This window comes from Pleuronectes platessa, unplaced genomic scaffold (assembly GCF_947347685.1).
Source record: "Pleuronectes platessa unplaced genomic scaffold, fPlePla1.1 scaffold_38, whole genome shotgun sequence".
Lineage (NCBI taxonomy): Eukaryota > Metazoa > Chordata > Actinopteri > Pleuronectiformes > Pleuronectidae > Pleuronectes > Pleuronectes platessa.
Genome location: NW_026518977.1, coordinates 200,875 through 212,850, shown reverse-complemented (window position 1 = coordinate 212,850; position 11,976 = coordinate 200,875). Strand labels below are relative to the sequence as shown.

Below are 11,976 nucleotides of genomic sequence, written 5' to 3'. Positions count from 1 at the left end.
TCAGCGTCGGCATAAATGCGCGCTGTAATCTTCAGTCATAAGAGTAATACTTGTAAGTAATGCGCCGGAACAATTAACAGAGTCTTCACTATTGTGTGCGTGACATTAAGTTAAGTTGTCTTTTCCTGTTTTAGTAATTGCTCTCAAGACAATAAGGACGGCGTGGATCCCTGCTTTATTTTAAATGAATTAAAGGTATGACATAATGATGTGTTTTATGATTGTCAATGTTTTCAAACATTTTGATAAACTGGTTTAAATTGTGTGAACTAACTACAACAAGTTTGTTTTATAGGGCTGCCTTATTTGACCTTATTTAAATTTAGTTTCTTTCTGATTTATTGGTTTGATTATTGTGCTTTTTGTTTTATTTTATTTTGTTCTATGGGAATGTGCAATATGGTTGACTGGTACGTATTAAATAAATTGTATATTTCTGAAATCACAGCCTCTTCTGCTGATGTTTTAATGTTCCTGACAGGACGGTGATTCTTATAGGCTGCAGGGAGTCGGCGAAGTCTATTTAGGGACCCCGTAACTCTTCCCTTCTCCCCCTCTCTCTCTCCCCCCACTGCCGGTCCTGTGTGTGTGAGGAAGTGTTGCGTGGGCCGAGCAGGGATGGATTTATAAAAGAGTGCGTAGGATTCTTACTAAAAGTGTGCTTATGCCCAAAAGCAGGAAATGGCGTAAGCCAAAGCTAATTCCGATTTATAAAACCGTGCGCACGCAAAACCTGAACTCCAAATCCGCTCTCCACACGCTCAATTTCTACTATAAATGGTCAATGCATAGCACATCACGAATATTAAATTATGAAGCTGACCAATGGTTTTCCACCTTGAGTCCTGACGGAGGCACGGCATCAAGCGATGTGAAGAGGAAGTAAAACTTTCAGACACTGACATCGAGGTGATTGTTAGTGAGATGGAGGTGAAGAGCGACTTATGGGACAGCTGTGATGTCACTAATAAAGGAAATACACTGATACTCTGCCGCTGCTGCTGTGGATAACACAATGTGTGAGAATAGAAATCGCTGAACCCTCGCTTACTCCTCATCCTTCCATTCGCATGCACACATCGTCCAGAACCCCCCACCGGGGTCACGGTAGTATTTATCCATTTAGAGAATCGGACCGCTTCCCTCACATCAGTGGATCCTTGCCTCCACTCTGGGATCTTATTTGGAAAGTTTATTCATTTCTTGTAAGTGATCTCCTGTGCGCTCTGCCCGCTCTCTGTGCGCTCTGCGCCACTGCGCTCTCTGCGGTCTGCGCGCTCTGCTGAATTATGTTGAATTTCATGTAAAACAATAATAAACAGACAAATAAATTTACATGACAATTGTTTACAGTGCGGGAGTTACACTCCAACAGACCGCGTCACACTCGCGCTGTGGGTTTTACGCGGTGTCATTGCCGCCGGTCTACGGGGAGTATGGTGGAAGTTGCATGTGCGCAGGACATCAGCTCCTGTGGAAACACACGAGCAAAGCGATGACGGAAGCGACGCTGATGGGATCGGTCCCAGAATTTCCTTGTGGTTAACTCTTTAGATTTGGAAGGGTCGAACATCAAAGCAGCAAACACAAAAACCTGAAGGGAACAACCTAAACTTAACGACTGAAATTAATGGAACCAAAAGACATGTTCCTATCCTGACTCCTCTTCCAGAAACAGGAGAAAAAATGGGTTCAACTCAAATGATACCCACCCCCCGAACCTGGCTGGGACATCCTCAACAGATCTTAAGACACGTTACAAGTGTAAGGGGTCAATTCTTAATACAGTTTTCGAGTTTTGGCAGTGTTATTTTTCCCGTTTTGCTGATATTTTAATTCATCCGACAGGACAGTGATTCCTATAGGCTGCGGGGATTTGGCGACGTCTATTAAGGGACACCGTAGCGCTCCCTCTCGCCCTCTCTCTCTCTCCACTGCCGGTCCTGTGTGTGTGAGTAAGTGCAGCGTGGCCGCAGCAGGTGCGGACACAAATTGTTTGTTGCGGTGAGTTTGCTGAAAGTAACTTTAATGTCAACGGAGATCACTCAGAAAACGTTCCGCAAATATTAACCTTTATTCCGTCCCTAGAGCCAGCGTACAGCTGTGTGCGTGAGGGTGAGACTGTATCAGCGTCGGCATAAATGCGCGCTGTAATCTTCAGTCATAAGAGTAATACTTGTAAGTAATGCGCCGGAACAATTAACAGATTCTTCACTATTGTGTGCGTGACATTAAGTTAAGTTCTCTTTTCCTGTTTTAGTAATTGCTCTCAAGACAATAAGGACGGCGTGGATCCCTGCTTTATTTTAAATGAATTAAAGGTATGACATGATGTGTTTTATGATTGTCAATGTTTTCAAACATTTTGATAAACTGGTTTAAATTGTGTGAACTAACTACAACAAGTTTGTTTTATAGGGCTGCCTTATTTGACCTTATTTAAATTTAGTTTCTTTCTGATTTATTGGTTTGATTATTGTGCTTTTTGTTTTATTTTATTTTGTTCTATGGGAATGTGCAATATGGTTGACTGGTACGTATTAAATAAATTGTATATTTCTGAAATCACAGCCTCTTCTGCTGATGTTTTAATGTTCCTGACAGGACGGTGATTCTTATAGGCTGCAGGGAGTCGGCGAAGTCTATTTAGAGACCCCCTAACTCTTCCCTTCTCCCCCTCTCTCTCTCCCCCCACTGCCGGTCCTGTGTGTGTGAGGAAGTGTTGCGTGGGCCGAGCAGGGATGGATTTATAAAAGAGTGCGTAGGATTCTTACTAAAAGTGTGCTTATGCCCAAAAGCAGGAAATGGCGTAAGCCAAAGCTAATTCCGATTTATAAAACCGTGCGCACGCAAAACCTGAACTCCAAATCCGCTCTCCACACGCTCAATTTCTACTATAAATGGTCAATGCATAGCACGTCACGAATATTAAATTATGAAGCTGACCAATGGTTTTCCACCGCGAGTCCTGACGGAGGCACGGCATCAAGCGATGTGAAGAGGAAGTAAAACTTTCAGACACTGACATCGAGGTGTTTGTTAGTGAGATGGAGGTGAAGAGCGACTTATGGGACAGCTGTGATGTCACTAATAAAGGAAATACACTGATACTCTGCCGCTGCTGCTGTGGATAACACAATGTGTGAGAATAGAAATCGCTGAACCCTCGCTTACTCCTCATCCTTCTATTCGCATGCACACATCGTCCAGAACCCCCCACCGGGGTCACGGTAGTATTTATCCATTTAGAGAATCGGACCGCTTCCCTCACATCAGTGGATCCTTGCCTCCACTCTGGGATCTTATTTGGAAAGTTTATTCATTTCTTGTAAGTGATCTCCTGTGCGCTCTGCCCGCTCTCTGTGCGCTCTGCGCCACTGCGCTCTCTGCGGTCTGCGCGCTCTGCTGAATTATGTTGAATTTCATTTAAAACAATAATAAACAGACAAATAAATTGACATGACAATTGTTTACAGTGCGGGAGTTACACTCCAACAGAACGCATCACACTCGCGCTGTGGGTTTTACGCGGTGTCATTGCCGCCGGTCTACGGGGAGTATGACGGAAGTTGCATGTGCGCAGGACATCAGCTCCTGTGGAAACACACGAGCAAAGCGATGACGGAAGCGACGCTGATGGGATCGGTCCCAGAATTTCCTTGTGGTTAACTCTTTAGATTTGGAAGGGTCGAACATCAAAGCAGCAAACACAAAAACCTGAAGGGAACAACCTAAACTTAACTACTGAAATTAATGGAACCAAAAGACATGTTCCTATCCTGACTCCTCTTCCAGAAACAGGAGAAAAAATGGGTTCAACTCAAATGATACCCACCCCCCGAACCTGGCTGGGACATCCTCAACAGATCTTAAGACACGTTACAAGTGTAAGGGGTCAATTCTTAATACAGTTTTCGAGTTTTGGCAGTGTTATTTTTCCCGTTTTGCTGATATTTTAATTCATCCGACAGGACAGTGATTCCTATAGGCTGCGGGGATTTGGCGACGTCTATTAAGGGACATCGTAGCGCTCCCTCTCGCCCTCTCTCCACTGCCGGTCCTGTGTGTGTGAGTAAGTGCAGCGTGGCCGCAGCAGGTGCGGACACAAATTGTTTGTTGCGGTGAGTTTGCTGAAAGTAACTTTAATGTCAACGGAGATCACTCAGAAAACGTTCCGCAAATATTAACCTTTATTCCGTCCCTAGAGCCAGCGTACAGCTGTGTGCGTGAGGGTGAGACTGTATCAGCGTCGGCATAAATGCGCGCTGTAATCTTCAGTCATAAGAGCAATACTTGTAAGTAATGCGCCGGAACAATTAACAGAGTCTTCACTATTGTGTGCGTGACATTAAGTTAAGTTGTCTTTTCCTGTTTTAGTAATTGCTCTCAAGACAATAAGGACGGCGTGGATCCCTGCTTTATTTTAAATGAATTAAAGGTATGACATAATGATGTGTTTTATGATTGTCAATGTTTTCAAACATTTTGATAAACTGGTTTAAATTGTGTGAACTAACTACAACAAGTTTGTTTTATAGGGCTGCCTTATTTGACCTTATTTAAATTTAGTTTCTTTCTGATTTATTGGTTTGATTATTGTGCTTTTTGTTTTATTTTATTTTGTTCTATGGGAATGTGCAATATGGTTGACTGGTACGTATTAAATAAATTGTATATTTCTGAAATCACAGCCTCTTCTGCTGATGTTTTAATGTTCCTGACAGGACGGTGATTCTTATAGGCTGCAGGGAGTCGGCGAAGTCTATTTAGGGACCCCGTAACTCTTCCCTTCTCCCCCTCTCTCTCTCCCCCCACTGCCGGTCCTGTGTGTGTGAGGAAGTGTTGCGTGGGCCGAGCAGGGATGGATTTATAAAAGAGTGCGTAGGATTCTTACTAAAAGTGTGCTTATGCCCAAAAGCAGGAAATGGCGTAAGCCAAAGCTAATTCCGATTTATAAAACCGTGCGCACGCAAAACCTGAACTCCAAATCCGCTCTCCACACGCTCAATTTCTACTATAAATGGTCAATGCATAGCACGTCACGAATATTAAATTATGAAGCTGACCAATGGTTTTCCACCGCGAGTCCTGACGGAGGCACGGCATCAAGCGATGTGAAGAGGAAGTAAAACTTTCAGACACTGACATCGAGGTGTTTGTTAGTGAGATGGAGGTGAAGAGCGACTTATGGGACAGCTTTGATGTCACTAATAAAGGAAATACACTGATACTCTGCCGCTGCTGCTGTGGATAACACAATGTGTGAGAATAGAAATCGCTGAACCCTCGCTTCCTCCTCATCCTTCCATTCGCATGCACACATCGTCCAGAACCCCCCACCGGGGTCACGGTAGTATTTATCCATTTAGAGAATCGGACCGCTTCCCTCACATCAGTGGATCCTTGCCTCCACTCTGGGATCTTATTTGGAAAGTTTATTCATTTCTTGTAAGTGATCTCCTGTGCGCTCTGCCCGCTCTCTGTGCGCTCTGCGCCACTGCGCTCTCTGTGGTCTGCGCGCTCTGCTGAATTATGTTGAATTTCATTTAAAACAATAATAAACAGACAAATAAATTTACATGACAATTGTTTACAGTGCGGGAGTTACACTCCAACAGAACGCATCACACTCGCGCTGTGGGTTTTACGCGGTGTCATTGCCGCCGGTCTACGGGGAGTATGACGGAAGTTGCATGTGCGCAGGACATCAGCTCCTGTGGAAACACACGAGCAAAGCGATGACGGAAGCGACGCTGATGGGATCGGTCCCAGAATTTCCTTGTGGTTAACTCTTTAGATTTGGCAGGGTCGAACATCAAAGCAGCAAACACAAAAACCTGAAGGGAACAACCTAAACTTAACTACTGAAATTAATGGAACCAAAAGACATGTTCCTATCCTGACTCCTCTTCCAGAAACAGGAGAAAAAATGGGTTCAACTCAAATGATACCCACCCCCCGAACCTGGCTGGGACATCCTCAACAGATCTTAAGACACGTTACAAGTGTAAGGGGTCAATTCTTAATACAGTTTTCGAGTTTTGGCAGTGTTATTTTTCCCGTTTTGCTGATATTTTAATTCATCCGACAGGACAGTGATTCCTATAGGCTGCGGGGATTTGGCGACGTCTATTAAGGGACATCGTAGCGCTCCCTCTCGCCCTCTCTCCACTGCCGGTCCTGTGTGTGTGAGTAAGTGCAGCGTGGCCGCAGCAGGTGCGGACACAAATTGTTTGTTGCGGTGAGTTTGCTGAAAGTAACTTTAATGTCAACGGAGATCACTCAGAAAACGTTCCGCAAATATTAACCTTTATTCCGTCCCTAGAGCCAGCGTACAGCTGTGTGCGTGAGGGTGAGACTGTATCAGCGTCGGCATAAATGCGCGCTGTAATCTTCAGTCATAAGAGTAATACTTGTAAGTAATGCGCCGGAACAATTAACAGAGTCTTCACTATTGTGTGCGTGACATTAAGTTAAGTTGTCTTTTCCTGTTTTAGTAATTGCTCTCAAGACAATAAGGACGGCGTGGATCCCTGCTTTATTTTAAATGAATTAAAGGTATGACATAATGATGTGTTTTATGATTGTCAATGTTTTCAAACATTTTGATAAACTGGTTTAAATTGTGTGAACTAACTACAACAAGTTTGTTTTATAGGGCTGCCTTATTTGACCTTATTTAAATTTAGTTTCTTTCTGATTTATTGGTTTGATTATTGTGCTTTTTGTTTTATTTTATTTTGTTCTATGGGAATGTGCAATATGGTTGACTGGTACGTATTAAATAAATTGTATATTTCTGAAATCACAGCCTCTTCTGCTGATGTTTTAATGTTCCTGACAGGACGGTGATTCTTATAGGCTGCAGGGAGTCAGCGAAGTCTATTTAGGGACCCCGTAACTCTTCCCTTCTCCCCCTCTCTCTCTCCCCCCACTGCCGGTCCTGTGTGTGTGAGGAAGTGTTGCGTGGGCCGAGCAGGGATGGATTTATAAAAGAGTGCGTAGGATTCTTACTAAAAGTGTGCTTATGCCCAAAAGCAGGAAATGGCGTAAGCCAAAGCTAATTCCGATTTATAAAACCGTGCGCACGCAAAACCTGAACTCCAAATCCGCTCTCCACACGCTCAATTTCTACTATAAATGGTCAATGCATAGCACGTCACGAATATTAAATTATGAAGCTGACCAATGGTTTTCCACCGCGAGTCCTGACGGAGGCACGGCATCAAGCGATGTGAAGAGGAAGTAAAACTTTCAGACACTGACATCGAGGTGTTTGTTAGTGAGATGGAGGTGAAGAGCGACTTATGGGACAGCTTTGATGTCACTAATAAAGGAAATACACTGATACTCTGCCGCTGCTGCTGTGGATAACACAATGTGTGAGAATAGAAATCGCTGAACCCTCGCTTCCTCCTCATCCTTCCATTCGCATGCACACATCGTCCAGAACCCCCCACCGGGGTCACGGTAGTATTTATCCATTTAGAGAATCGGACCGCTTCCCTCACATCAGTGGATCCTTGCCTCCACTCTGGGATCTTATTTGGAAAGTTTATTCATTTCTTGTAAGTGATCTCCTGTGCGCTCTGCCCGCTCTCTGTGCGCTCTGCGCCACTGCGCTCTCTGTGGTCTGCGCGCTCTGCTGAATTATGTTGAATTTCATTTAAAACAATAATAAACAGACAAATAAATTTACATGACAATTGTTTACAGTGCGGGAGTTACACTCCAACAGAACGCATCACACTCGCGCTGTGGGTTTTACGCGGTGTCATTGCCGCCGGTCTACGGGGAGTATGACGGAAGTTGCATGTGCGCAGGACATCAGCTCCTGTGGAAACACACGAGCAAAGCGATGACGGAAGCGACGCTGATGGGATCGGTCCCAGAATTTCCTTGTGGTTAACTCTTTAGATTTGGAAGGGTCGAACATCAAAGCAGCAAACACAAAAACCTGAAGGGAACAACCTAAACTTAACTACTGAAATTAATGGAACCAAAAGACATGTTCCTATCCTGACTCCTCTTCCAGAAACAGGAGAAAAAATGGGTTCAACTCAAATGATACCCACCCCCCGAACCTGGCTGGGACATCCTCAACAGATCTTAAGACACGTTACAAGTGTAAGGGGTCAATTCTTAATACAGTTTTCGAGTTTTGGCAGTGTTATTTTTCCCGTTTTGCTGATATTTTAATTCATCCGACAGGACAGTGATTCCTATAGGCTGCGGGGATTTGGCGACGTCTATTAACAACCCAGTCTCATCAGAAAACGTTCAATGGCAACGTTGGTCCACTTGGAACGACGTTACCATCTCACAATCTGGCCTCTCAGATTGTGAGATGGTAACATTTAGTCCTCCCATTGTTTTGCATTGGCGTGTTCTCACGTCACGTGACTCTCAAGCTCCCGTCTGCGGAGAGGAAAACATGGCGGAGATTCCTTATTTTTTCAGATAAAAATATAATTTTGTAACTTAGTTTGGGCATAAAAATACATTCTGACACCATTTCTAGCGAGAAATGTGCTCTTTGCTTCCACAGTCTTCAGCCAGTTCGTGCTTATGATAAATATTTTAATAGTTATCACGCATGTGTTTATCGTTGCTATGACGGTTGCCATGCCACCACGGCGCAGCGTGGTGTTTAAATCACAGTCCCTGCGTGGTGTCCTTCAGTGATCGTGAATGTTATTCTTGTTATATAATAGTAATATTTGAGGCTAGATAACATCTCTAATGAGAAGGAACCTGCGAGTCTGTTCATACCGAGGCCGGCCCGAGTGCGCGAGCCGAGCGGCCCGAGTGCGCGAGCCGAGCGGCCCGAGTGCGCGAGCCGAGCGGCCCGAGTGCGCGAGCCGAGCGGCCCGAGTGCGCGAGCCGAGCGGCCCGAGTGCGCGTGTGCGCGAGCGGACATGACGTGTGGCTGTCGTAAAAACCCTATTTGTAAACAACCAGTCCTTTAACTAAGCGCTACGTCATAAACACGGCGCGCTTGGAAGACCACGATGTCATCTTCCTTCTGTCAGGTAAGTAGTTTATTGTTTTTAAAGATCGTTACGATCTAGGTTTACAGTCCGAGTGCGGAGAGAGTCCGTCAATCCACACTATGGACGCTGTTCATCAGCTAATACGCCATTGTTAGCCACATGCTTCAGCCCACGGTAGCCTGTGCTACCTGGGAGGTGAATACATGGTTGTTGAAACCAGTTCAAGACGCTTAGCTCATCATTGAGGGACGCTACAATATAAATATAAACATGAATTTGATTTATGAATGCTTTAGATTAATAAGGAGTGTATTTCTCTACTATTACTCCACAATATCAGGTCAATTTGGTTTAATGTATAGTATGCACTATGACAATAATGTTTCCATGTTATGGAGTTGCGATTCATTTTATAAAACAATTGCTATGTTCTGTTTTTTAATCAAGGAGGATCAAAGTGAAGCTACAGGAGTTTCATTAACGTCAACAACTTGGACCAAACAGTTTGTTTTGCTTGATGAAGAGCAGGAAGGGCAGCCTGGAGAGAAAGAGAAGCCGGGTTGAGCCCACTACCATCATCCACGTACCACGAGGAAGATGAGGGAGAGAAATGATCCTACCATTAAAGAGGTACTTTTAAGTTACATACCAGAAACACCATTTTATATAATGTGCTAAATATACATTTTATTACATCCCCAAAGAACGCTTGCTGAAATACAAGTTTATATCACACTGAAAGAATTTTGATCAATCATGCTTCCCTGCTGTGATTGTTTAACTGGGAAAACAACTTTTTCCACAGGAAGGCAAGTAAATTTAAGGAATACATGTGCAAAGTTTTACTCTGTTATGTATAATGATGACCCCCATCAAACATAATGTTAGCAATATTTACACCTTTTAATTTATACTGATTATTTCTGTCTACATGTGTGAATTTGCCTTCATTAGTTTCAGAAAAGAGCGATGATGTATCGGTCAGTGGGCGGCAGCACGAGACTCCGCAAACTAGTCTGTAAGCAAAGCAGACGAAGGCATCGAGGTTGCGGCCTGCCATCATTGTTATTTTTGCTTAAAGGGCCGAATATGTTTCATGCAGGAATATTAGCATTTCCCTTATATCTACCAAAACTGCTTGTTTCCCAGACTGCAGTTTTGTTTTGATCCGATGTGGTGTGCAAATACAACCGTATCTGCAATGGGTTGTGGGGCATTAACATTTGTAACTCTAATTTTGTTTTGACAGACTGTGAAAAGAACGTTGAGAACATCACCACTCTACAGGAAGACACAGTCCAGTAATGGGTGTCAGAATTTCAGTAGTGAACGACAGGTACTGTGGAAAAATGTGTGTCATTGTTGTACAATGTCCTTTGACTCTGTTTACACAAGGTTAACACAAAAAGGTTTGATTGTAAACTGATATTGGTATGAATTCATGTTATTCTCCTCTTCACAAGAAACAAACAATCCAAATTACCTGCAGAAAGCCCTTGATGGATGCTTCAGCTGCATCGTCAGACTGGCCAGACAGCAAGATGCCAACTTTAATGCCAATTTATTTGTGTAACATTCTGTGACCAAATGTATAGATAACTTTTTGTAGATTGTAAAAAAGATAACCCATTTATTAAAAAAAAACTACACTAGAATTACCGCACTGCGTTGTATGACTCCGCTAACCAGTGCAGTGTCCGTCTACATATTTCTACATATTTTCTCTCGTATAAATGACACTGTGTCTCTTGACAACTGAAACCATAAGATGAGGTCAGTGTGGCCTTGACCTTTTGACTTTAACACAAATACACAGTTAGACAATCCGAAAACATACAGTTATGCCAAAATATATTTTGTTTCACATTCTAGATGGCATAAGCAGAGACATCAACTCAGGAAAAATATTTCTGTAGAAAAGAAAGCCCTGTACGTGTGTACGTATGTATACATACACACGTACAAACGCACTATTGAGACGTTTTGTTTTTTATCATATATTCTCAGGAAGGACTGATGCATTTACTGAGACGGGACGTGAGGGCCTACTCTGCGTGCTCAGAGTTCAAGCCCAGCAGGCTGCAGCGGGCCTGACATATTCTGGAACAGCAGCACAGTCTTTAGATGACTCCTCTGAAGATGAAAACATGGCGAGGTACTTCTCCACTGATGAAGAACTGTGAGGGCTGTGATTAGCTACACTCTCTTGCTACAAGGCTACTCTTGCTACTCCCTGGCAGCCTTAGGAAGGCATTAGCTTGCTGTTGGGTAGCTGTTAGCTTCAGCATTTTTAGTTTTTAGCGGCCTGTGTGACGTTTATGTTTAAAACCAAAAAATCAGAGGGAACCATCTTCATAATTTAACACTATGGTTTGTTTGTGTGTCCTTCAGTTCTTCTCAAGAGAAGCGGTACAGGTGTGCCTCAGCTCCACGGTCCCTCCTGCAGCCTCCGCTCCTGATGCTAACCTCATGTCTCCATCACACCAAGCAGCAGACCTGGATTGACAGACCTTTCTCCAGAGCTGCCCCCTCCCTCTGAAACCCCCCTCTCCAAAACACTATTTGTGTAGTTTTTAAAGTATTTTTTGCATGAGAATTGTTGATCATAACATTTCCAGCAGATGCCTTAATGTAATGTTTGTGCACAATAAATGACATTGATCATAACATAATGGTATTTCCTTGCACTTCTACACCATGATATTGGCAGATAAGATGCTGATTACATTAAAGCAGTGAATGCTCTGCTTTAAGCAACATAAACACACAATGATCCAATGGATCGGAAGTAGAATGGGCACATTACATTCTGTAGAGAATGCCTCAGTAATTGAAGTCAGAAAATAACTTTCTTTATCTGAGGTTCCAGTCATTTATAGTCACAGCAGAGCACACAGGTCTGGTTGTCTAGGGACACCCATATCATTGTTTAAGATGTGTAACATCAAGTTTGTGTTTCAGTGCAAAATACATACCGTCATTA

General features: G+C 43.4%; 1 long non-coding RNA gene across 2 annotated transcripts; it reads left to right on the top strand.

Annotated features, from left to right (window-relative positions):
- The first annotated feature begins 8,949 nt into the window (after positions 1-8,949).
- Positions 8,950-11,659, top strand: LOC128436348 (uncharacterized). 2 transcript variants are annotated; one of them, XR_008338028.1, is made up of 5 exons: positions 8,950-9,032; positions 9,441-9,623; positions 10,243-10,329; positions 10,457-11,148; positions 11,385-11,659. It is a non-coding gene; the product is annotated as an uncharacterized LOC128436348 (long non-coding RNA). The 2 variants fall into 2 exon arrangements; XR_008338027.1 differs by having other exon boundaries at positions 10,243-11,148.
- The last annotated feature ends 317 nt before the right edge of the window (positions 11,660-11,976 follow it).